General features: G+C 38.3%; 1 protein-coding gene across 1 annotated transcript in view; it reads left to right on the forward strand.

The window, feature by feature from the left end:
* Positions 1-974: 974 nt before the first annotated feature.
* smpd3 (sphingomyelin phosphodiesterase 3) overlaps positions 975-25,826 on the forward strand; it is a 71,261-nt gene continuing 46,409 nt past the window's right edge. The window contains exon 1 of the mRNA XM_059335170.1: positions 975-1,194. The gene's annotated coding sequence lies outside the window, so the exon portion shown is untranslated. The remainder of the gene's footprint in view (positions 1,195-25,826) is intronic.

Consider the following 25,826-nt stretch of genomic DNA (forward strand, 5'->3'; position numbering starts at 1 on the left):
CTTCAAATTGATCATGTTTTACGTTAAATCTCGACCTGGAAAGTAACTAAATCACACAATCATTTCATGGAAAGAGGTAAAATATATATATATTTTTTTAATCCAACTTCAAAAATCCAGAAACACTTGGAGCAGTGTTGCTATCCATTACTGACTTTAAAGTTTGTTTAATTCAAAGAAAAAGAAAATCAGTAATAAGAGGAACAAAACCAAAAAAACAGTAATACTATAAACTGAGTCTTTAATTAATTTGTTGCATGTGGTCATTGGGTTACATTCATTCAGTCGATGGCAATCAGTCAGTCATTTAATATGGATGGTGGGTCGGGGGTTGAAATTGTTGAAAAGTCCAGATGTAATAACTGTTTGGGGAGACAAATCCTCCAATTAACCAAACTGGAAGAAGAAATTTCCTGGTGTATATGTTCGAAATATGTTATTGGATTATTATAATTAATGTATTTGTGTAACAGCATTTTAATTTTCTCAAGGTAGGGCTCATTTTAACTACTTAATATACTATTATAAATGTAAAGTAAGTAAAGCTAAAGCTAAATGTAGTGAAGTAGAAGTTAAAAGTTACATAAAATGGAAATACTCAAGTGAAGCACCACAAAATTGTACTTAAGAACAGTACTTGAGTAAATAGTTACTTTCTGTCTCTCTCTCTCTTAGAATTTTCAAAACCTCTTTATTTGCTTAACGCAATTTGTAAATACAATCACATTGCATTCTCAAAACGAAAAAAAAAATAAAGTTAGTGAAATAAAAAAAGAATAAAACAAAACAAAAACAAAATTAACTCAAAACGAGTCCAAAAATCAGCTCATTCTCTACAACAGAACATAAAACATTGTTAAGGCTCCATATGTTTGAGAACTCTCTCTCTCTCTCTCTCTCTCTCTCTCTCTCTCCGGAGGGGGTCGCTAGGGGAGTGGGCGTGGCGTCGTAGCCAGGCAGTGACGTCAGGGGGAGCTGTTCAAAGCGGTGTGGTGCTGAAGAGACAACGCTCCTCTCCTCTCACTCAGCCAGTCAGTCGCTCGCTCGATTGCTCGGTTGCTCCGTAGCCATCAGCTGCTCCGTGGACGCTGCTGCTGCTTTTTCCACCTCCTCAGAGATCCTTTATCCATCACTTTTAATCTGCACCGTTTACACCGCGCCTCGAAGCCCATGCGGGAGACGTTTTTCCAACAAGTAAGTCGCTCTTTTCCGTGTATTTCTCTTACTAGTGTGTCGGGGAAGCAGCATGGATGATACTCTTTCACTCCTTCACTGGGTTAAAACGCTAATAAATCACAAGTGATCTCTTTCCACTGAGATCATCCTCAAGTGTACGGATATATAAATATATCCCTGTTGACTGCAATTATCAGCCCTTGTTCATGTCCACTGAGCCAAGTCTTCCAGCCGCGCCTAAATCTTGCCCTGTGCCTGCCTGGGTTGAAACATTTGACTCATATTTGCATGATACTATGGTTAGAGATGCTCTCTCTCTCTCTCTCTCTCTCTCTCTCTCTCTCTCTCTCTCTCTCTTACATACACATGCGCGCACACACACTTTGCTTGGCATGAATGTCTGAGATCAGAACTCAATGCAACATAAAAAATACAAACATAAAGCATAGCAAGCCACCTCTCTCTCCCTCTCTCTCTCTCTCTCTCTCTCTATGTCTCTCTCTCTCTCCCTTTCTCTACCCCCTCTCTCCTCATGTTCTCTCTCTATCTGTGTGCCCCTCAGACATACGCTGCTTCCACCAGGATGATTCATTGTAACCTCAAATTAATGTATTAATGTAATGCTGTGCTGTCAAATCATTCAGTTGTAATGTTTAGCAGTTTACTGGACCACGGCCCACATTTACTCTGTGCTCTATGGCTCCTTCAGTGGGAGGCTATACAACATGAGACATACTGGAACAGACCAGTTAGTGGTCGGGCTGCTAGTGTGTTTTCTTGATAGCGGATACAACATCACACACAGCTTGTGGGAGAGAAAGTACAGGAGCTGGGAAATGTGTTGAGGTGTTGCCTTTTTCTATTTCAGAGTACATTTAGGTGTGGCCCGGCTGGCCTCTCCTCCACTCTCTGCTTTTCTCCTCCCCTGTCCTGTCTTACCTCCTTCCCTTTCTTGTTTCTTGTTGCATTCTGTCTTCCACTCTCCTCTCTTTTCCTTTTTTGTTTCCTCCTCTCCTCTCCTCTCCTCTCCTCTCCTCTCCTTTCCTTTCCTCTCTTTTCATTTCTTGTTACCTCTCCTCCCCTCCTCTCCTTTCATCTCTTTTCCTTGCTTGTTTCCTCCTCTTCTCTTCTCTCCTTTCCTTTCTTGTTTCCTCCTCTCCTCTCCTTTCCTCTATTTTTCTTTCTTGTTTCCTCCTCCCCTCTCTTCTCCTCTCTTTTCCTTTCTTGTTTCCTCCTCTCCTCGCCTCTCCTCTCCTCTTGTCTCCTTTCCTTTCTTGATTCCTCCTCTCCTCTCCTTTCCTCTCTTTTCCTACCTTGTTTCCTCCCCTCTTCTCCTCTCTTTTCCTTTCTTGATTCCTCCTCTCCTCTCCTTTCCTCTCCTTTCCTTTCTTGTTTTCTCCCCTCCCCTCCTCTCCTTTCTTCCCCTTTCATTTCTTGTTTCCTCCTCCCCGCTCCTCTCCTTTCCTCTCTTTTCCTTTCTTGTTTTCTCCCCTCCTCTCCTTTCTTTTCCTCTCCTTTCCTCTCTTTTATTTTCTTGTTTCCTGATTGTCTTTTTGAAAAATGCTCTCCTTCAAACATAAACCAAGTAACATGCTACTAAAAGTCAGTGTTTAAATCTTCATTTTTCTATTAGGTATTTATATAACATTGAATGCCCACTTCTTTCAAACCCTATACCTCCAAATGATAATGAAAGCTTTCTCTTGAGCATTGGCACTAAACCCTGACCCTGATTACATCACTGTGACATCATCGGGGTTTTCAACTTTGGAAAGCTCAGGCTAAGTAGTAAACCTTGTAACAAGTAAACACTTGAAGTGTCAAAAGTGTACAAATTATTCTATCTTCTTGTAAGTCTTAAATATTTAAAATGGCTTATTTTTGTTTCCTGATATTCTGAAACCTCTGCCATCTACACTTGTATGACCATATGAAGCCTGCACATCTTTTAAAATAACAAAATATGAATATGATGCGATGATAACAACCTTGGTCCTTGTTTGTAAGATAGTACGGTTGTGGTTCTGATGCTGGAAGAATCCAGTGTTTGTGAAGCTCAAAGTCTTTTTGAACTTTCCACTTGGCTTCCACAAGATGCACACAGACCATCTGGGCACTCACAGGGTGCAGCCGGAGCTGTCTGTGCTTCCTGAAGTGAACACATCTTGACATTTCAGCACACAGGCAAATATGTGAAAGGTGACGTTGCTGACATCATGACAGGCCTGCACAAAAGTACCAGATATACATGTAGAGTGGAGAGCAGTTCCTCTTATTTCCTTATATCTACAGTGAGTTAATACCTCTCCCTGTGGATTTAGATCGGGATCTGTAGCCTAAATCTTCTCACATTTACCTAATGATCTCTGTATTAGAGTAATCCTGTGCCTTTTAGTAAATACAGAATGCTTGCCTTTGATTTAGTGAGTAATTTAGATGATTATTGGCTTTAGACCAGCCTTCCAAAGGAGCAGAAGGCTTCCCAATATGTCTACGACTTTAAACATAATTTGCAGACTAACCCTTTGAGTCTTTATTTGACAGTCTGATTGACTAAATCATCACCTTCTGTTTATAATTTTTAAATTGAAAATGTCAGCGTGTTTTGTGAAGTGTCACTGGCATTTGTTTTAGATCTAATATTCTTAAGAAGGCCTGATGTCTTTATTAAATATGATTGATTTTTTTTATGCTCAGTATCTCAGAGTAACACTTACACAGATAAAGACACAGATAAAGCATTTTAACTCACCCTCAGAACAAGGTGAGTATATATGGACGGAATATTGGCTGTGTTTATAGTATTGGTTTCAAAATCAGGAAATCAGGAAATTGTGGTTAAATTGAATTTTCCCTAACATGTAGGCAGTGGTGGAAGAAGTATTCAGATCCCTCACTTAAGTAAAAGTACTAATACCACACTGTGAAATTACTCCACTACAAGTAAAAGTCCTGCATTCAAAACTTACTGAAGTAAAAGTACAAAAGTAGCAGCATCAAAATGTACTTAAAGTATCAAAAGTAAAATTACTCGTTATGCAGAATGGACCCACTCAGATTGTTTTATATATTCCAAATATATTATACACTATAGTTATTATATATATAGTATATTATATTATATAATATAGTATATTATACATTATAGTTTTTTGTATTCATGCAGTTATGTAAGCAGCGTTTTAATTTCCTCAAGGTAAGGCTCATTTCTACCACTTAATATATTGTTGTGAGGTTTCATTAAAAAAAAAACATCTAATCACTTTAAATGTATTAGGATCTAACTAAAGCTGTCAGCTAAATGTAGTGGAGTAAAAAGTATGATATACACCTCAAAATATAGTGAAGTAGAAGTATAAAGTTACATGAAATACTCAATAAATACTCAAGTAAAGTACAAGTACCTCAAAATTGTACTTAAGTACAGTACTTGATAAATGTACTTAGTTACTTTCCACCACTGTCAGTATCTCAGAACAACACTGAGGGCAGATAAACATTTTAATTCACCCTCAGAAGTGTTTGGTGAGTATTTATTGATGGATGATTGGCTGTGTTTATAGTATTGATTTCAAAAATCAGGAAATTGCAGTTAAATTACATTTTCCCTAGCATGTAGGTAGCCCCCACATCTACCATCCTTCCTGTTGTTGGAAAAAAGAAAGTGGGCAGGGGAAAAGGTCAGTGCCTCCTGCCTATCCACACGCTCCAAACGGGCCCCTTGGTGAGCCGGCAGACTGGGTTTCTCTTCATGAGAGCAAGCAGGTGGTTCTGGAGCTGGGCAGACAGGTGGGGGGTTGGGTGGGGCTCTCCGACAGGTCCTAGGGCCAGTGACACCTGATAGTGCAGCATCTGGTTTCTCTGCCTTTGTGCATGTGGAGGGGCATCAGTAATACTTGTTAATACTTGACTATGTAGAGGACTGAATAAGATGGACTAACTGTGGTTAATACCACAATAAATACTCAATTCAAAGTGTACTATTACACCTATTACGTTAAACTTTAAGTGTACTTTCAGCATGTGTGGTGGGGTGCGAGATTTCAGTTTTATATTATGTATCTATTCACAAAATTGACATTCCCCTGTTCACTGATTCATAATTTGGTGATTTTAAGTTTAGAGGTGGTTTTTTACATTACATACCTTCACATTGTAGCTGAAAAGATTAAAGATTTTATGCTCATTTGTGGGCATATTGTGGATGAGGCAGTTCTTATGCACAGTGGTGCTTTAAAGTGTTTGAGGTCTTTTTTTTTTAAGAATTGGTGGTTGTGGGCAGTGGATGTTTAGGGGGAGATAGCAGGTCAACAATAAATGCGTGTCAAGCTGTTCTGGTCAAAAATATCTAATTAAAATGACTCAATGAATGAATGAATTATTTATTGAAACCTATCCAGGTGTATAAGGGCTCATAACATTATTATATGTCCCTTTGAAGTCCATTTCCATGTTCAACTATGTCCCATAAGTTGTTGGTGCAAGTTTTGGGTTGATACACCAAAAAAAAAAAGTTCAATTAACGGTTAAATACCAGCAGCTGTGGTTGCCAGAACTTCACCGTAAAAAATACAATAAGAGGGTTTTCTACTGTATATTTAAATGCAAATATTATCAAAAACTGTAATTTTGACTGAATAGTGCCTTTATTTTTAGGGTTATTGTGTCTTTAGACATTTTCCATGAAAAAAACTGTGTTTTCTACAGTTACATTTTGTTTACTATTCCTTGATTTACGGTAATTAAAACCGTACAAACATTTTTTTACAGTGTACCATTTGTTACACACATTTGGTGCTGAATTTTGCAAATTTATTCATATCAAAAATGGATAAAATGGTCAAAAACTGCATGTATGTAAAGGTGAGAATTGTGGAAACCCGGAGAGCATATTTCATTGATATAGCATGACGTTAGAGGTCACATAACCGCCTTGAAAAACACCAAAATAGCCTAACTTTGCAGCGTTTTATTGACAACTTCCCGACATGATATCCTGACAGGACCAAGAAGAAGAAAAAACGGCGATTAACAAACGGCTAAAGCTAACATGAATATCCTAACATGCTCATAATGACAGTGCTAACATCCAGATATTTAGCAGGTGTAATGTTTAATATGAACTGTCATTGGGTTAGTATTGGACAATTTACACAATGATGGTGCTGGATGAAAAGTGAGGAGATCACCACAGTGATATATAAATAGACCTCAGGTCACATTTATTATTTTATTCTTTCACTAAATAGGTAAGAGGCCACTCCTGTGCCTCTTCATAACGTTCATCTCACTGTTTATACGCTGACGACATTATTCTGTATGCTCTCCCACCTCCTCCACTCAGGGATCTCACATAGGCTTGAGTAAAGTATATCACAACCAGTGGCAGCGTGGGACTGGTGCTGCTTAGATCCACGGTCTGACAAGATAAGAGGCATGCCCTGATACAAAGTAAAAACACAGCGGTAGAGTTCAGATTGCAGCCAATAAACTTTCAGCAGCGTGTGGTCGACAGCAGAGATGAGAGGCTTGTTGTGGACAGCCAAGTGGAGGCATGCTGTCTATAAAATCAGCCACAGCAGAGCATGAAGGGTGTCTGGTACCTGTGGGTTTAATTCCTGACAGCCACTCACTGAAAGCCATTGGGATTAGCTTTTTCACTGAACTCTCATCCTGATCCTCTTGCCTTATACAAACAGCAAAATAAATAATTCAATCAGTGGTGGAAAAAGTATTCAGATCTCTTACTTTAATAAAAAGTACTAATACCTCACTGTGAAATTACTCCACCACAAGTAAAAGTCCTGCATTCAAAACTTACTGAAGTACAAGTACAAAAGTATCAGCATCAAAATGTACTTAAAGCGGCAATGTAAAAGTACTCATTATGCAGAATGGACCCACTCAGATAGTTTTATATATTCTCAATATATTATTGTATTATTATTTTAGGATAAAGTTATATAAAATAGAAATATTCAAGTACCTCAAAATTATACTGAAGTACAGTACTTGAGTAAATGTACTGTGTGTCAAGTTGTTCTGGTCAAAAATATCAAATACATTGACTTATTTATTTATTTAAACATATTAAGGTGTATAAGATGTATAAAATAGCATTAACATTTGCCCCTTTGAAATCCAATTTCAAGTTCAAACATGTCCCATAAGGTGTTGCAGCAATTTTTGGGTTGATAACCTTTTTAACATACATTTGGTGCTGGATCATGTAATTTTATTCTTATCAAACATGGATAAAAAAGGTCTAAAAGACCCTCCAGAATGTAACATCAATATACAAAGACCTTTGGAACAACATAGAAATATCTACGATGTGATTTGGGTTCAAAAACTTAGGTCATTTTGGTTTGATTTCTGTATTTTTAGCAATTGGATGGTGAGCACTTCTGTTCTTCAAACTGCTGAGTAACCCTCTTACTGTCAATAAACCTAAGAAAGCTGCACATCCTCTGAAACTCTAGGTCTCTAGTTTCTGGGCCGTTGGAATTTTAACAGGTTTAAAACATGGGCAACACCGAAAACAGACAATGCCGTGGTAAGTGACAGGTCAATCATAGGGTAGCCAAGCTCTAAACTAAAGCATACTTTGCTTTATCATCTATTTGACTCTAAGTCGGACCTTCAGAAATTACAAGGTTGGAACACTTGTATGGTAACTAGATGAAACACTTCAATGTAAGAACATGCAAAATATAAGAAAACTCAAATAATGACAATCTAAAAACAGATCCAACAGAATTAAAGTTGCACGACCAAAAAGAGTTTGCCTATAATTCATCTCAGCCTTGAAGGTTGAAGACAAACACAAGTAAAACTCTTTAGCACTGATATAAAAAGCACTCAGCCCAACATCTAAATGTTAATAACATGGACCTCAGGGACAGGGAGGGCCCACCCTAAACCAGAATATAGGTTGTGTTTAACAGGCAGCATCCAGTGTGTGTGTGTGTGTATATATATATATATTTGTAAATATATATAGATATATACTATAGATGGACTACATGTGGTCTTACTTTATTCCTGATTAGACCCTGTAAAGCTGATTAGAGACCAGACTATGTATCAACATTCACTTACTGATCTCTCCTCCACCCTCTTCACTCTACATCTCTCTTTCATTTCAGCTCAGGCTGTACTGGCTTCATCCTTTCATCATGCCTTCATGTTGGTGTGTGTCCTTTACATTCACCATCTCTCTCTCTCTCTCTCTCTGTCTCCATCCTCCTCCGCCCTGTCCGTCATCGTTCTGTCTTCTCTGTCCTCCATCGTTTCATCTTATTCCCTACATTCATTAATGCTGCCATGTTGGCACATAAATCTGCCAGCATGGCATAATAGTTGTCTGCTATTGCTTTTCAACCAGCAATACACGTTTATCCAAACCACAGATATGTTGAATGTCGACATTTGTGAACCACTGCAACCTCTTCACAGTCGCAGCTTAAAAGACATGGTTGGGCAACAGCTTCAATAAAGACTTTTTTTAAAAGCTACTGGTCGCAGTTACGTAGGCAACATAGAGCTTTATGTAGAATGTGGTATATTTAAGTATGGATGTTAATTTACAGCCTGACTTAAAATTAAACATTGACTTTTGTTTTCAGATGGGACATGAACAGGGTGAAAGTCTTGTGTCTGTTTAATGTATCTAACCGCCACAACTTTATACTTCTACTGCACCTCATTTAGCTGACAGCTTTAGTTACTTTTCAGGTCGAGATTGACAACATGAAAAACATGAAAACATGAATTTAAAGTGATTAGACATTTTTTTTATTAAACCTCATAAAAGTATATTAAATAAATAAGAGAGCTCTATTTTTACAAAATTAAAACGCTGCTTACATAAATGGATCAATACAAATAATCCAATAATATATTTATAATATATAAAACAATCTGTGTGGGTCCATTCTGCATGAGGAGTACTTTAACTTTTGATATTCTAAGTACATTTGGATGCTGATACTTTTGCTAACCAATGGAATTCGAATGTGACAACAGACTGTCGCAGCAAGCAATGTTGCCAACTTAGCGACTTTGTCGCTATATTTAGCAACTAGTCAGACTCCTCTAGAAACTCTTCTTTTTGTCGACAAATATAACAACTTTTTCTGGTGTTATTGGAGACTTTTGGAGACTCGTTCCTACTCTTCTCAAAGAGTAGCAGGCGCCGTCCCAAAGCACTCACAAGCGGCACAGCCCTCCCGCAGCAGTCTCTCCCAGCAACAGTCAGCAGAGCAGGAGATGTTAACCCCTCAGTGCCACGCATGCACGAAATCGTCGCCTCAACTGTATCTAATCAGCGTCGACGAGTTAGTAGTGGCTCAATAGCGGCTCAAAAAGTACCTCCCTGAGGCAGGTACTCTCTGAGCCGCTACCTGAGCCACTAACCGCTGAAGTTGGATGGATCTTGGGCGGATCCTCTCTCACAAGCCACACCCATAGTGGCTCACTGGAGGGAAAAGTATTATCACTATTGAGAAAGGGGAATTGGGTTCGACACTGTCTCAGTTCACCACTCCAGTGACAGAGATCATCAGTAAAAAAATACAGAAGCCCACTATCTGGACTTGCTGGGGTGAGGGTAAAAACATTTTTAATTCCCTGAACTAAATATGTGGATTTTAAGATGTTTGGAGAGCAAAAATTTGCTTTAAAACCATGTCGGTGAGCAGTAGCATAAATGATCTGTCAAGCAGTAATACAGAAGAATGATCCATTTGTCAAATTATGTGGCCATGGTAACAGGATCTAAGGATAGAATGCAGATAGCCAAAGACGACAGACAGGACTAAGACTGGACACATGCATACACAACACACACTTACATAATGGATGGATTTTAACCTCAGAAGAGAGGGAAATTGTCTCATGCATCACACACACATACATAAAAACACATCAGCCTGTATTATAAATTGTTCTATTGTTATAATTTTAAATCCAACCGTGTGACTGTTGGTTGAACTGGTGTCCTGCTAGTCCTAATGCGGCACCCTGAGGCATGTTACCCACAACACCCTGCCATGCTGCTGCTGAACATCCAACAATCCAATATATACAAGGGCAACCCTGTCTCCTAAAAAGCTATGCAACTACAACGAAACTGCATCGTCAATAACGTTTTGAGACAAGCTGTTTTCTCACAGATTATTGTTGCAGTCTTAAACAAACGGTAACTAAGTACTGTACTTAAGTACAATTGTTAGGTTCTTGTACTTTACTTGAGTATATCAAATCAATGTAACTTTATACTTCTACTCCACTACATTTTGAGATAAATAGTGTACTTTTTACTCCACTACATTTAGCTGCCAGCTTTAGTTACTTTAAGATTTAACATGAAAAAACATTTAAAAGTCATTAGATGATAAATGGTACCTAATAAAATTATATACAGTAATACAATACAAGTAATTTCTCTAATGTATTTAGAATAAAACAATCTGAGGTCATTCTGCATTGCAAACAGTAAAACGCTGCTTACATTAATGCATCAATACAAATAATGTAATAATATATTTAAAATATATAAAACAATCTGAGTGGGTCCATTCTGCATAATGAGTACTTTTACTTTTGATACTTTAAGTACATTTTGATGCTGATACTTTTGTACTTTTACTTCAATAAGTTTTAAATGCCTCTTGTAGTGGAGTTATTTCACAGTGAAGTACTTTTACTTAAGTAAGGATCTAAATACTTCTTCCACCACTGGTTCACGCTATGAAATAGTTGTGGTTTGGTTCGGTTTAGGAAAATATAAGGTTTGGGTTAAAATAAGTAAATTGTTGCATGACCTTTGGTTTCACACAAACAGTCTCCTGGGTGAAAGTCCCATGTTTGTTTGACCTGTCCATCATTTCTGTATCATCATTGTAATAAATAAAATTAAAAAACTATGCTATCCATACCAAATATGTCTCCCTTGAAATGTAATTAACTAAGCAGTTTTTTATGGGCTCATAATTTTAAGGGACCATGCTGACAGGGGAGTTACCCCATCAACTACTTTAGAATATCTATTTCTGCTGCAGACCAATTGTTATTTGTTTGATTACAACAAACAAGTAGCTGAAGAAATTTTGCCATTGTGATTTCACCTCAAAAAAAAAAGTTTAATAAATGTTTAATGAAGCTGTTAAAATATCAAATGTCTAAATCAAGCTACCTTATCTTATTCTTACCCACCATGTAAAAGTGTCCAAATTAAGCGTTTTTTTAAAAAGACAATTTGTTTCCGACGCTAATCTGTAACCGCTGCCTTGGCCTTAGTAAGTGACTACTTTATTTTAGCTAATGTACGACTGAACGGCCCACATGTTGGGTTTTTTTCCGGGAGGATTTGGAAAGGGAATGCTTCTTCTTTGTAATCCATCTGAATGAGATTGGCTGAACGATATTTACTCTGGATTATACTCATTTTGTTGAAATATGTGCATCTCACTAAAGCTACATTTAGGCTGGACAGCTGTGCAGTGGATAGTGTGTGTGTGTGTGTGTGTTTGGGGTTGCAGAGGGGGTTGGTTGGTTGCCTGCCTGCTGCTGTTGGCAGGTCAGTGTGAACTGACTGTGTGAACATGGAGAGATTATGTTTCCACCGCTGGTCTGGTCTTTACTTCTGCTGAGAGGACACAGAAAGCAGGATTTGGGTGTGGTTGAGTTAATCTTCCAGTCTGAGGTTTATATTTGGAAACTGTGTGAGTGTGTGTGTCTGTGCTGCCGGTCATCTACCCTGGTAACTGATTAAACCATAGACACCTGCATCATTCAGACCACACTGATATCGGATATCAGGTTCTATTGCTTTAGCAGTTCCTATGTATTCTGCAGCAAACATACAGTCATGGAAAAACCATAGACATTTTGAGGCAAATATTGTACTTTTTACTCCACTACATCTAGCCGACAGCTTTAGTTACTTTTCAGGTCGAGATTTTACATAAAAAATACATTTAAAGTGATTCGACTTGCTTTTTGTTTTTTTTAAATTAAACCTCATAACAGTATATATTAAGTACTTAAATAACCTCTATTTTTATAAAATGAAATGCTGCTACATGAATGCATAGACCACCCTTGTTTGCTTCAATTTCTTATTCATTTAAATGATAATGATGTTGGTTGTTATCAAGAAAACCATGGAAAATGTCTAGATATCAGCTCTGAAATTAAACTTTTATGAGTTATTTTTGTTGTTTGTTGTATATCTGTCCAAACAAATGTACCTTTAGTTGTACCAGACAATAAAATGAACAAGAAATTGAAGAAAACAAGGGTGGTCTCATAATTTTTTCCATGACTGTATGCATCCTCGTTTCCCTCACTTTCGTTGTTTCCTTCCACGGAGAGACACAAGGAAACAAAGAGAGGAGGGAGGAGACATAAAATAAGGAACATGAAAAAGGACCAATGTTGGGTAAATCCACCTGAGACCTGACGTCACAACAGCGCCAAGCAGCAACCACAACAAACCACAATAAAAAAGAAGCAGGAAAGATGGAAGAACAAGTCAGCGGTCGGGAGAATACAGAGTTAAAAGAAAAGAAGGCCAAGCTGCTAAATCTCATGTTATCTCTTTTTAATAAAAACATGGAAAATGGCAAAAAAAAAAAAACAGCTCTTAAATTAAACTTGTATTGTTGTTATCATTATATTTGTCCAAACAAATGTACCTTTAGTTGTACCGGGCATTAAAATGAACAAGTAATTGAAAGTATTGCAAGAATTTTGTCCATGACTGTATCTGTTTTTATGATAGTATTATAGCTGCAGCTGTGGTTGTGTTGCCGCTGTGTCTGCCCTAGAGGTGCACTCCTGTTCTGTCTCCCAAAGGCCCTAATCTACTTCTTGTGTGAGGTCTGAAAGAGGTGCTTTGGGTGGAGTCCTGTGTGGGCGTCAGATGTGGTTGATGTAGCTGAACTACACTGCTGTAGAAATCCATGGAGGACAAGCCACACACTGATAACAGGGAGAGGAAACTCAAACAAACGGGTACATGTGAGGACCACACAGTCTCCATCTGGAGGTACACATGGTCTGTCATTACCTGCGTGGACTACAGGACATGTTCTGACCTCAATGAAAGTGCGTGTGTGTGTGAGGGTGAGACGGGTGGGGAGAGAGGATGAGAGGCAGCCCTGTACGGTAATTAGCGAGGTGCTGAGGTTAAAGATGACATCGAGGCAGGGTAGGCTGCGGCTCTGTGCTCCATGTTAACCTGATTTTCAACTTCCTCCTCATTTTCTTTCTATTTTCAGCATCCCATGTGGTGAATTTTAAATTGTTAGTATGGCTGAAGAGACTCAAAATGCAGAGTTACAGATGCAACCAGTGCAGCTGGCAGCATTGATTAGATTGGATCGGCACAGATTCTTTTGCAAGCAAAAGAAGGTACACAGAGGGTTTGGAACGGGGCCCCGTGTTGTCTGGCCACAGCCTGTCTGCTCCTCACGCTGTCAGGCGACAGACGCTGTTTTGTTGGAGTTTCTCAGATGCTCCCTGTGAACCAAATGCAATTTACAGACAAAACAAGACTTTGACACACTTCTTAAAGCGACTATATTCAGTGGAAAATAAATTTATTCAAGTACTGTACATAAGTACAATTTCGAGGTATTCATATTTTACTTGAGTGTTTCCATTTTATGTAACTTTATTCTTCTACTTTACTACATTATTTTATGTAGAAGTCCCCACGTCTTCTCACATCTTGCCAAGCGTTGGCTGTGTGTGTGTGTGTGTGTGTGTGTGTGTGTGTGTCTGTCTGTCTGTCTGTCTATCTGTCTGTCTGTCTGTGTTGGGGGGCAACTTATATACTTTCACTTTTCCATTTATCTATTTTATATATTGTCTTTTTGCCTATTTGTCTTCTGTAATTTTACTTAATAATTGTCCTTTTCTATACTAATTTTCTGTGTACTATTCCATCAACCTGCCCAGGGACTACAGGCGGAAAATAGCAATCTGCTAGAACCTGGCTCAATGTATATTCTCTTGTTGTACAAGATGAATGTCTTATTGTGCGCTGTCTTTGAAATAATATATGTAAATTACAAAATTAAATTTTTAGGCAAATATTGTACTTTCTACTCCACTACATCAAGCTGACAGCTTTTTTTTTTATTAAACCTCATAACAGTATATTAAGTAGTAGTAAAATGAACCATATCTTGATAAAATTAAATGCTGCTTAAATAAACGCATCATAATAATAATAATCTAATAATAGATTTTAAATATATAATACAACCTGAGTGGGTCCATTCTGCATTAGGAGTACTTTTATTTTTGATACTTTAAGTACATTTTGATGCTGATACTTTAGTACTTTTACTTCAGTAAGTTTTGAATGCAGGACTTTTACTTGTAGTGGAGTAATTTCACAGTGTGAGATCTGAATACTTCCTTCTCCCAACACTGACTACACAGTCATGGGAAAAATATTAGACCACCCTTGTTTTCTTCAATATATTGTTCATTTTAATGCCTGGTACAACTAAAGATACATTTGTTTGGACAGATATAATGATAACAACAAAAACAGCTCATAAGAGTTTAATTTAAGATCTGATATTTAGCCATTTTCCATGGTTTTCTTGATAATGATTTTGTTATTATCAAGAAAACCTTGACTTCACTGTTTTGGTTCCCTCTCACTACTTCTTTCATCCTTGTTTCCAGCAGCAGCAGCAGCAGGCCGATAGTTGTCAATAAAAAGCTCTGAGCGCACTGTGGACTACATGCCCAGCAACAAGCAGCAGACAGACAATGTTAGAGACAAGCTGGTGCACATAGTGGAGCATTTAGCAGCTTGTTCTCAAGAGCTGGTGGAGACCAAAATAGAGCAGAGAGTGAATACTGAACACAGACAGAAACACCAATCCAAGTGAATGCTAATGTTGCTCCATGTGAGCTGGGTGTTTGAAAAAGCTGCTGTCATAGTATTGAGGAAATCAGCATGACACACATCAGCAACCGTAGCATGGACTTGCAGCAGTTAATTCTTAAGCAATTATATTTATTATTAAAAAATGATTACAGCAATTTGATCTGTGGCAGTTATTTTAAGTCTATTTAAAGCAAGTATGGATGCTCAAAATTATAGAGACTTTTATAAATGTTCTCAAGGTTTTGGACCAAATTTACAGAAACGTAAAATAATTCATCAGCCAAAAAGAAGTTAATGTAACTGCCATTTAAAACATGAGTTTGTTAAAGTGCAATTTTTTGCTAACTAACATATAGGGTCTTGGATCCAGAACGTTCCTATCAGCGCCTGTTACTACTTCCTTTACAAACTGTACCATAACAGGTTATTGCTAACATTATTTAACTCTTGAGTCTACAGGGGCCAGATACTGTATTTACTGTCCAACAAGCAAGCAATATTAAGTTATTTAATGTTCCTTAAAATTACACTTAATTGCATCAAGAACTGTTGACTTGATGGGAACAGACAATTTTTTTAATTATGAATTACTGACTTTAAATGCACTGATTGGAGCTGGGGAGAAACGATATTTCTTCTGTGTATGAAAATACTCACTGAAGTAGTGGTGAACTAACAATGATGATTGGTAGTGTTGGGACAACGAAGCTTTGTGAAGCATTTGCTTTATTTATGGAGCCCAAGAGATGGAGCTCTTTGTTTAAGAAAGGGCTGAAAACACACTCAATTATCATTGCTGAAGCCTTTTTTTTTTAAGCCAAGACCGCCATCTAGTGGGGTCAAAAAATAAAGCAAATCCTTCACGAAGCTTCGTTGTCCCAACACTAATGATTGGGTTTCTTTTGGGAACTTTGTTACCAAAGGAGCTGGTTGATAGTTCAGGCTTTTGCTGAATCCAGTGTGTAGAACTGTAAATATGTCTCTACCACCGCCCCTTTTGGCACTTAGCTGTTTTAGCTGTGTTAACTTTTCAGCTCTGGAGGTTGTTGCTTGGTTGTAATGCACCGAATTTATACTGCTCTCTATTTTACCACCTAGCTAAACGAAGCTTCCTACTAAAATACACATTTCCCATCATGCCTATCGCTGGACTGAGTGGTGCTTTAGATTTGCTGTTCCAAAATTCAAATAATGTTTTTGCTAGTCTTTGTAACGTTTCTGTTCAGAAGTGGTTCGATAATAGTCATTATTGTTCTGTTCTTAAGTTTAAACCATTAGTGAGGCAGCCGTTTCCTGACATCAGGTTCTTCCCCCCATGATGTTAATGTTCCCTCTCTGTCGGCCGCCTTTTGTCACATTAAACAAACACTACACTACATAATTTTACAACTTTAAACGGAGCCAGGCTAGCTGACATTTAGTCAAGCTAAGCTAGCGCGGCACTGAGACGGATAAGTGTTTGGATTTCACAATCTGTTTATCCATTCCAGTTTCAGCCTGGTAACTTCTTCACACATGCATACAATAGCTAGAACCCTTCAAGCATTTGGAAGGGAGGTGTTACTTTTTAGTCACATGTATCATAAACTGTGCTTATATGTGTTCAATGTATGGTAATCCTTTCTTCATATAATCATTCTTTTAACACAAGAAATAATACAGTTTAACTTTCTTTCGTAAAACTACAAAAACAATAATCATTTTGAAATGCAGTATCGAGGAAATGATCAGGCTATTTCTTTCTCTCAATTCAATTCAATACTATTCAATACAGCCTTATTGGCATTAGAAACATTTGTTAACAATGCCAATGCAAGTGTGACATTAACAAAAAGCATAGATAGATGTCTTAACAAAAAATACAGGAATAAAAATAATAATCTCTCTCTCCGTCTGACTCTGTCTGTCTGTCTGTCTCTCTCTCTCTCTCTCTCTCTCTCTCTCTCTCTCTCATTGTCTCACCCAAACACTTACCTGTGTTTGTCATGGCTTGAACTTTGGGCCGTTTCCATAGCAACACCCACCACACTGGTGACAGCATCAGCCAGCAGTCATCTGCTCCTGTCTTCCCTCTACATTTATCCACCATGTCTTCCTCGCTATCCTTCCTTTTTCCATTTTCTTTCTCCTATCAAATTTCCCCCTGAGCATTATGTAAAGTTTGACAAGGTGAGAAAGTCTCCATATACCTCACTTTGACCTATCCCACATTTGTTTTTAGGGTTTTTTTTATGATTATGAAGAGCAAAAATCAACATTACAATTTGTTTATTGTCCATTGTATTGTGCCTTAAATTCCAAAACTCACTGGGTTGTATTTGGTACTAAGCACTACATAACCTAAATACAGCATCAGTTTAATAGAGAGAGCATTGTCTGTATTGTACCCTGATATACAGTAATACCATGATAATGTCCAAGCCTGATGACATACATGTTCAGGTTTGTTGAACCCTTGACTGTACTGGACCAGGTCTATCATTTCTCTACCTTTGAAGGTTGCTTTCAGTGTAGATTAATGGCCTTTGCCTTTGTGTGTAAATACATTAGCAGTAATCCTCTTGATATGGCCCCAAGGAGACATGATGTGGGTTTACAGTTTCCTACCTAAGGGTTTAACCAAGTGAGGTCAAGCTCTGTTTTGGTTCTTCTTTTTAAAAAATAGAATTTCTCTTTTCTTTTCCTGTATGTATGTGTTAATGTGAGCGCATACGTGTGTAGGAAGTCGTCAAGTGTTTAGAAAAGGCAATACACCCACTCAGTGACCCATGCACTGGTTTAAGAAGCTTTGGGATTAGAAATACTGCACCACTGCTGAGGTTCCTCACTTCAACTGCATGTTCAGAAATAGTCAGCAGGTCTGTTTTAGCCCTCTTACCTCAGAGAGATACACAACTTTAATAACATTTTTGCCATCAGAAACCGCAAACCAGTCATGTAGTCATGTGATGTATTACATTACATTTCATGTCATTTAGCTGACGCTTTTGTCCAAAGCGACTTACAGTAAGTGCATTCAACCTGAGGGTACTACACTTAGACCACAGGAATCAAGTAAGTAAGTGAGTAAGTACATATACTGTGTGTGTGTGTGTGTGTGTGTGTGTGTGTGTGTGTGTGTGTTTGTGTCTGTGTGTGTGTCTGTCTGAATGTATATACTATATGTATATGAGTATGCTGGCAAGTATTTTATAATAAGATCAATAAAAAGTACTACATTTTAAAGACCTTCTGGGGACATGGAAATTAGCAGTATAAAAGCTGTGATACATTGCACTGGATAATTGACCGTTCACAAAACTCCTCCCCCAAATGCTCCTCATCCAATCATAGCAACCCGTTACTAAGAGAAGATGGTCTAACAATCTTTGAGCTCTGAGCAGCAAGGTGAAACGGTGTACATATGGGATTTGTAAATCTGACACCAGGTACCCTTAGAGTTTAGCAGGAGGAGTCATTTTTTTCCCCTTTTCCAAAACTCATAAAACAAGAGGTGCGTTGCTGTCTCTCTCCCAACTTAATATCTCCAAGACACATATGTCTGCTAGTTAAGATGCCAGCTAGCAAACATGAGAAAGCTAACGATTGTCTCGCTGTTAGATGAGATAACCCAAACCGGATTTAACAGCTATGGCTCCTGTCAACTAGTATTCTTACCACTACTAGTGGAGAACTAGTCCAACAAACTAATGTTAATGACACCGTGTGTAAAATTGGCACATTAAGCTAGCTAGCAATGTTACTGGGAGCTTAACATAATACAGGGCTGTACAGTGCTAACAGCTAGTGTCACTGAATTGCACATCGGCCAGCTATTGGCTAACATTCCATCACAATTTCACATTAACTACTAATATAAATGATCATGTTGTGTTTCCAATAAATGTAGTGGTGTGAAACTAGAGTGTAACTTCTTATCTTCAAACCATTAATCGTTTAAACTGTGTACGTTAGCCTCGGGTTCACCAGAGTCTGCAAAAGAATGCTAACGCCTATCGCTATAGTTTTCATGGCTAGGCCACTTTCATGTCCTGTTTATTTTATTTCAATCTTTGTAGCATTAATGTGAATAAGCAGCCTAGCTCTCGGAGGTATTACTCCAGAAACACTTGCTAACACATCGCTGGTCAGCTCAATAGCTGCTGACTGTCCTGGAAGCTTGATGGGCATAGCAACAGTAACTAAGGGGGCAGGGCTTTTGCAAACGGTCAATTGTTGTGCAGTTCTCTTTGTATACTGTATCTGTCACTATCAAATACACAAATATACATGAAATGAAATTAGATGAATGTATGTAGTGTTGGGGGTACTTTTAGTATAGACATGACTACAAAACTAGTCACCATCAGCTTTCTAGGACAGTTATTACAATGACAAACACCGACTTTCATCTTACACGTCTTTTTAATTTACTATTATAAGAGTTGACCTCTCTTATACTTATATCTGTATGACTTTCTAATTTGATTTCAAAGGCAACCATTTTCCATGTTGGTTTGGCTTAAGCAAAGACACATGATGTCCCCTCTTAGCGCAGTTAATGCCATGTGGGAACTCATTTTCAGCTTTTTCACAGATTTCATTTGAAAGTTAAGCATTCACACCCTGTTGTTTTAGCTTCAAAAAACGCCTGGTTGTCAGTGTGAATTTTCCATCATGTTATTTTGACTCTGGCAAAGATCATGTGCACAGGGTTTTCATCTGACATCAAAAATATATATGGCACTGCTACTGGAAGCATGCTGGGAAATGACCGCAGGCAGTATGTCTTCTAATTTAGGCCACATGATGGTAGGTTTCTGATTTTTGGCTGTTTGGGCAGGAAGCCAAACATAATTAAAGTCCTAGGTCATCAGAAACGTCAAGCATGTTGGTGAAATAGTGTTTTGTGAATTGTTTGTGTTGTAGCCAATGTGGCCAGTTGATCTAAACCAATTTTTCATTCCCTGTCTGGAAGTGAAATTGTTCTTGTGTGATTGTGTTTTGACAGTATATCAGCACACAGCTGTTAGCTGTAACACATGTAGAGCAAATCAATGCTGAACAATCTATACTGCAATGTCTGCAGCGGAGCTGACTGGCATAGTGTGTGTTTGTGTTTGTACTTGTGTGAGTAGATCATGTGTAGCTTAATGCCCCAGTGAAGTATTGATGACTTAATGTACTGAGAGTGGAAAACTCATGTCTGTCTGCCTTCTCCATGTTCGTTACTAGATGTCTGTTTGTGTGTGTGTGTGTGTGTGTGTGTGTGTGTGTGTGTGTAAGTGAAGGGGATAGGCTCAGTTGGGGGGAAGGGACGGAGGTCAGAGTTCAGTAGAACAGCGACGCATAAAATTGAAAAACAGACAGAGGAAAACATAAGAGAAAGGGGTCTGACGGGTAAGAAAAAAATAAGAGAAGTAATGTGTGTAGAGGCTTGTGTTGTAATTGGTGTTCCACTGGCAGAACTGTTTATTTGCAATTATTTATTATTATTATTATTATTATTGTATATACAGTCACGGAAAATATTATTAGACCACCCTTGTTTTCTTCAGATTCTTGTTCATCTTAATGTCTGGTACAACTAAAGGTACATTTGTTTGGACAAATATAATTATAACAACAAAAATAGCTCATAAGAGTTTAATTTAAGAGCTGATTTTAAGCCATTTTCCATGGGGTTTTTTTTATAATGATTTTGATTATTATCAAGAAAACCACCTCCAAGACACATATGTGTCTAGTGCTAATTGCTAGCATCACTGAATCCCACCGCCTGGCTATTGGCCATTCTATCAAGTACTAAGCACTAATATAAATGGCCATGTTATGTTTCTAATTAATAAAAAGGTGTGAAACCAGAGTCTAACTTCTTATCTTCAAACCATATAGCGCTTTGACCATGTAAAACCAATGGAAAATGACTAGATATCATCTCTTAAATTAAACTCTTATGAGCTATAATTGTTGTTATCATTATATTTGTCCAAACCAATGTGCCTTTGGTTGTACCAGACATTAAAATGAACAAGAAATTGAAGAAAACAAGGGTGGTCTAATCTATGACTATATGTTTATGTCCTTTGCCATTTACTCATTCATACAGCTGGTATAGAAGTTTCGCACTTGTGCTACAAATCTCTGGCACCTAGAGACTTGTGAGTCAGCTGCTGCTTTATTAATCATGTGACAACCTGTAAATGAATAATGCCTTTACTACATACATTAGAAATCCAGCCAGGGGAGAGAGCCTTGTGTCCTGTCGTGTACTGTTGTGCAGACTGGTGCTACACTGACACCCATCATTCTGAGGTATTGATCTACAACATCCTGGCTGTTCTGGATTACACAGAGCAAACACAGCAGCAGCTCTGCACACATTCACACATGCATGCAAATGTACACACATGCAGAGGGGATGTGCACAAAAACACACAGAGAGACACAAATTGTTTATCTGTGCTCTACTGCCTGCACTGAGCCTATAAAGATGGCTGCCCAGAAGGCTGCTGGGTAATTGTGAGTCATGATTTTAATCCGCTGAATGTGAATGTAGCAAGTAAGGCTGAATGGATTGGATTGTCTTTTAATGGCTGTCAAGTGGTCATACAGCTGTGACTGATGAGAGAGAGAGAGAATAATTTGTAGAATGCAAGGAAGCAAGACATTAGTAACTCTTGTAAGTGTAATTGGCTTCATTGTGTACTTTGAAGGTAACTTTCTAAATCGCTTCTCTGTTCGACTGTGACGTCAATTACTGGTGAACAGTCAGTAGGTAGAGAGTAGAAGGAGCAACACACAAAGAAGGTGAGACATTTATTGATTTGGCTTAACTTTCTCTGATTTTCTCAAGATCATGTGTCTGTGTAAACTTTTTCCAAGCCACTAATGGTTTTATATTTTGTTGTTTTATTGAAACAGAGGGAGGAGAGGAGAAGTAAAAGGAAAAAAAAAACAAGAGCAGGTGGAGAATGAGAGAATCTTCTGGCTTTGTGATTCCATCACAATAGTTCTTGTAATGAGAGAAGATGAAAAATGCGGTTAGGGAAGAGATGTGAGAATTGGGACTAACACCACCACCACAATAGTGAATGTCTTCATTCACCATTCATACTTATATTTACAGAAATTATGCACTATAATTCATAGATCCCATATGTTCAATTTTCGTCCTATAGTCCTATCCTATAGTTTGTAGCATTCATGTGTGCAATACAGTATACAAACGGTTTGTGTACCATAGGTGCAAGACACACTGTTTTAATATTTGCCATGCTTATTATTAAGAGATTTGGGCATTTTGATTGCTTGCACACTTTTTACAGAGTCGTAATTTTGTGCTTTTCTCAGAGTATTTCAGAGTTTATAATGGGTGTCTATTGGACGGAGTGTTCAGGGCTAGAGTGGATGACATCACAGCTAGAGTGGAGAGAAACAAGGCAATTTTTGGAATTGTTTCTGTGCTTTTTTCCACAACTTTCACTCTTCAAAATAATTTTTTAGGGCAGATTGTATAGAAATTCATCCTCTTCGCAGAAATCCTACTCCGGAAAAAGGACATACAGATCTGGCTACAGACCTGACACCTATATCAACACGTTCAGCAGAGACATTTTTTTGTAATTATACTTTTGTTTTGGGAAAAAACAAGAGTAGTTTGATAGGAGTGATCATCTTTAAAAATTCTCCACTGTTAGATATTACGTGCCCCTCCCATCTCCACTCTCTAATGCTGCCCTAATCACCATCAGCATAGAATAGAAGCCTGAGAGTAAACTGGAAACAGGAAACCCAGGACAATGCTGTTCAAGGCCTGCTCCAACAGAATTGGATTTTCCCAATATGGATGGCATTGCTAGGGATACTGGGCAGCTTATGAATATCACAACCTTTACTGCATATTCAACAAACGAGACATAGTGGCAGCCATATTGCATGTAGCTATGGCAGATGTAGACCCTAAGAGACAGATAGTAAAAGTAATGAACAGAGAGCCAAACTGAGACATGAAGGAGTCAACATGAAACTTAAGGTCACGGGTTAGAATCAAAGCTATAATGTAACTCAGTTAAAGGACCATTGTGGTGATGTTCTAACCATTTAGAAGTTGCAATTTAACACTGTTGGCAAAATAGCTTTTCTGAGTTTAATGGGCAAGATTGGTGCATTCATGTGCTTTCATATGAGCCTGTCAAATTACTTTTCTCTTTATATATTTTTCTATATTTTTGCCTTTTCAATGCAAGAAGCTGAAGTTTCAGACCAGCAACAGTTTTCAAATAATTGCACCCTTTCACTCTATTTTGCATTTATCTTGTAAGCTACAAAAAACAGTCTACAAAAATCTCAGTTCATTTGTTGTCATGGGAGCAGCAATGCTCAATAGCAGGTGGCAGCAGGTCCTTGTCAAATTACCACACTGATTACATTTTGTCTCACAGTGATGGTATTATATGCTTCCAGTAACAATGTTATACAACCATAATTACACTGATGAAAGTGAGACAGAGACAGAGGACAGTGCAGTGGGGTCCCTTGATAGCTCAATATACTTATGGATATTTAAGGTGTAGGAGATACTGTTAATTAATTTCATCTCACCACTGAGCAAGTGTGAATATTAAATGTTTAACACTCAGTCTTTTCATACCTTGGCCTCTCCTGAAAATTGGTGCAAACACATAGCACAAACTTGTGGTACGACTGCTAATGAGTGTGAGAAGTAATTTGTGCAGTGTTACTGACTAGAAGCATACCGAAAAGAGCACAGTGCAAAATAGAAAAAATGTATTGATTATGGTCGGGAGACAGTATCAGCAGGTGGATTCTGGGCTGAGGGTCCAAAAATACAGCACACAGTTCAAATATTACAACCCATTCTTCATTCATTACATCATAACTCGTCAGTTACTGGCATTGGTCACTGTCCCTTGGCGTCAGCCTTAAGGGTTTGTATTATGGTCTACACGTTCCCAGTATGGAGAACCAGACACATTTCAGGCAGGAAACAGACCGCAGATGGGGACTATCACAAAATATATTTTAACCACCTTAACAAAGGCCCACCCCAAAAGTGCTATCCACAGCCGTTACAGCCAGTAGCTATTTTTTTTAAGAGACAACAAACACAAAATAATAAAAATGAGTGATTATGACGGCGACAATGAAATGCTGATCAATACGCAGACAAAAGGATATCTTTATGAAGCAGAATATACAGGAGAATTATTTTTGCAGATGGAGACTGAACGGGCTGAAAGAGAGAGAGGGGGAACTTCTGTGGAAACTAGACCCCAACATGAAGCCAGAGAAAGAGCCCAAGCTCCCAGGTGGTGCTGCTGTGTAGACTTTTAACCCATGCCTACAGACCTAGAGAGCTATTGAGTGGGAATTGGTTCTGGTTGATTCAGACCGAAAACAGTTGATCTGCAGAAGTGAATGAAGCATATAAGTGCCCTTTTGAGTAGGAACATAGGAGTTCTACGGTTGAGAAAATGTTGTGCCAAATGAAACAGCTGTGGAGAGCAACAAAATCAGTGGACCTTGGGTATCGCATTTTTAAGGTGGGCCTTTGTTTAGGTGGTTGAAAAACATTTTGTGTCGGTCCCCGTCTGCAGCAATACATTCATCCGTTTCCTGCCTGGAGCATCTGGTTCTCCAAACTGGGGACACACAGAACACCATCTACTGCAGGTAATACATTGACTGTGGGTAAGTACCTCATATAACCCCACTTCAAAAAATCCAAACTATTCCTTTAAGATTTAATTAAAACAGTAATCCATAGGGTTTTGCTGCTGGATTCTAGTCTTACCTCAGACAAACAAGCACACACTGTATATGTGCAGCACACAAACACACTTGTGCATACAACCTCCTGAGACAAGCTGTAAAACGGCTGTGAAATATTGAGGGTAATTAGCTGTAGACTGGCTGATAATGAATAATTTGACAATTTATGCATTCCAGTTGAGAAACCAGAGCACTTATGTGCTGTTGGTCTGCCCCACTGATCCCACAGGATACCCACATTATATTGTTGTTAATGGAAATGTGTAGCATTGACATAGCCACAATCTTTAATTGATTAGAAAACAACTATCCAGAAGAATTCATGTGACAAAGGTATAACTTCTTTAAAGTATAGCCCTTGTTGGATCATTGAAAGATGAACTAAATGCTTCACTGTTGCCACACACATACACTGCTTGTGAGTGTGTTACCACATTATATAGATAGCCTGCAAACACTTCAGTAGATCTACAGTATTGAGAGCCAAAGCTGTGTCCTGACTGTGTGTGTATGTGTGTGTGTGTGTGTGCTCTGTACAATGACAGGCAGCCACACTAGTACAGTTACTAACTGCATGTGACTAGGTCACCATGACAACAGTACTCCCTGAAGCATGCTGAGAGCAGAGTGACGTCACTGGTCTTTGCATGTGTGTGTATGTGTGTTCACGTGTCTACAGTGCATGTAGCGATTGCTGAATTAACTGCTGGTCCTGCAGACGCTGCTGGAGTACGCTGTGTGTGAGAAACAGATACAGGAATTGAAACAAGAAGAAAAAGAAAGGGAGGGAGAGAGAATAAGTCAAGTAGAAACAAAGGCAAAAGGAGACAAAAGACTGACAGTGAGGAAAATTAAAAGATGCATTAGATGCAGACAGGGTGTAATTACCCTGATGTGCACTCCAGCACTATTTTAGTTTCTGCCAGATGGTCTTCTTTGTCTTATCACTATTCCCTAG

This window comes from Centropristis striata, chromosome 6 (assembly GCF_030273125.1).
Source record: "Centropristis striata isolate RG_2023a ecotype Rhode Island chromosome 6, C.striata_1.0, whole genome shotgun sequence".
Taxonomy (NCBI): domain Eukaryota; kingdom Metazoa; phylum Chordata; class Actinopteri; order Perciformes; family Serranidae; genus Centropristis; species Centropristis striata.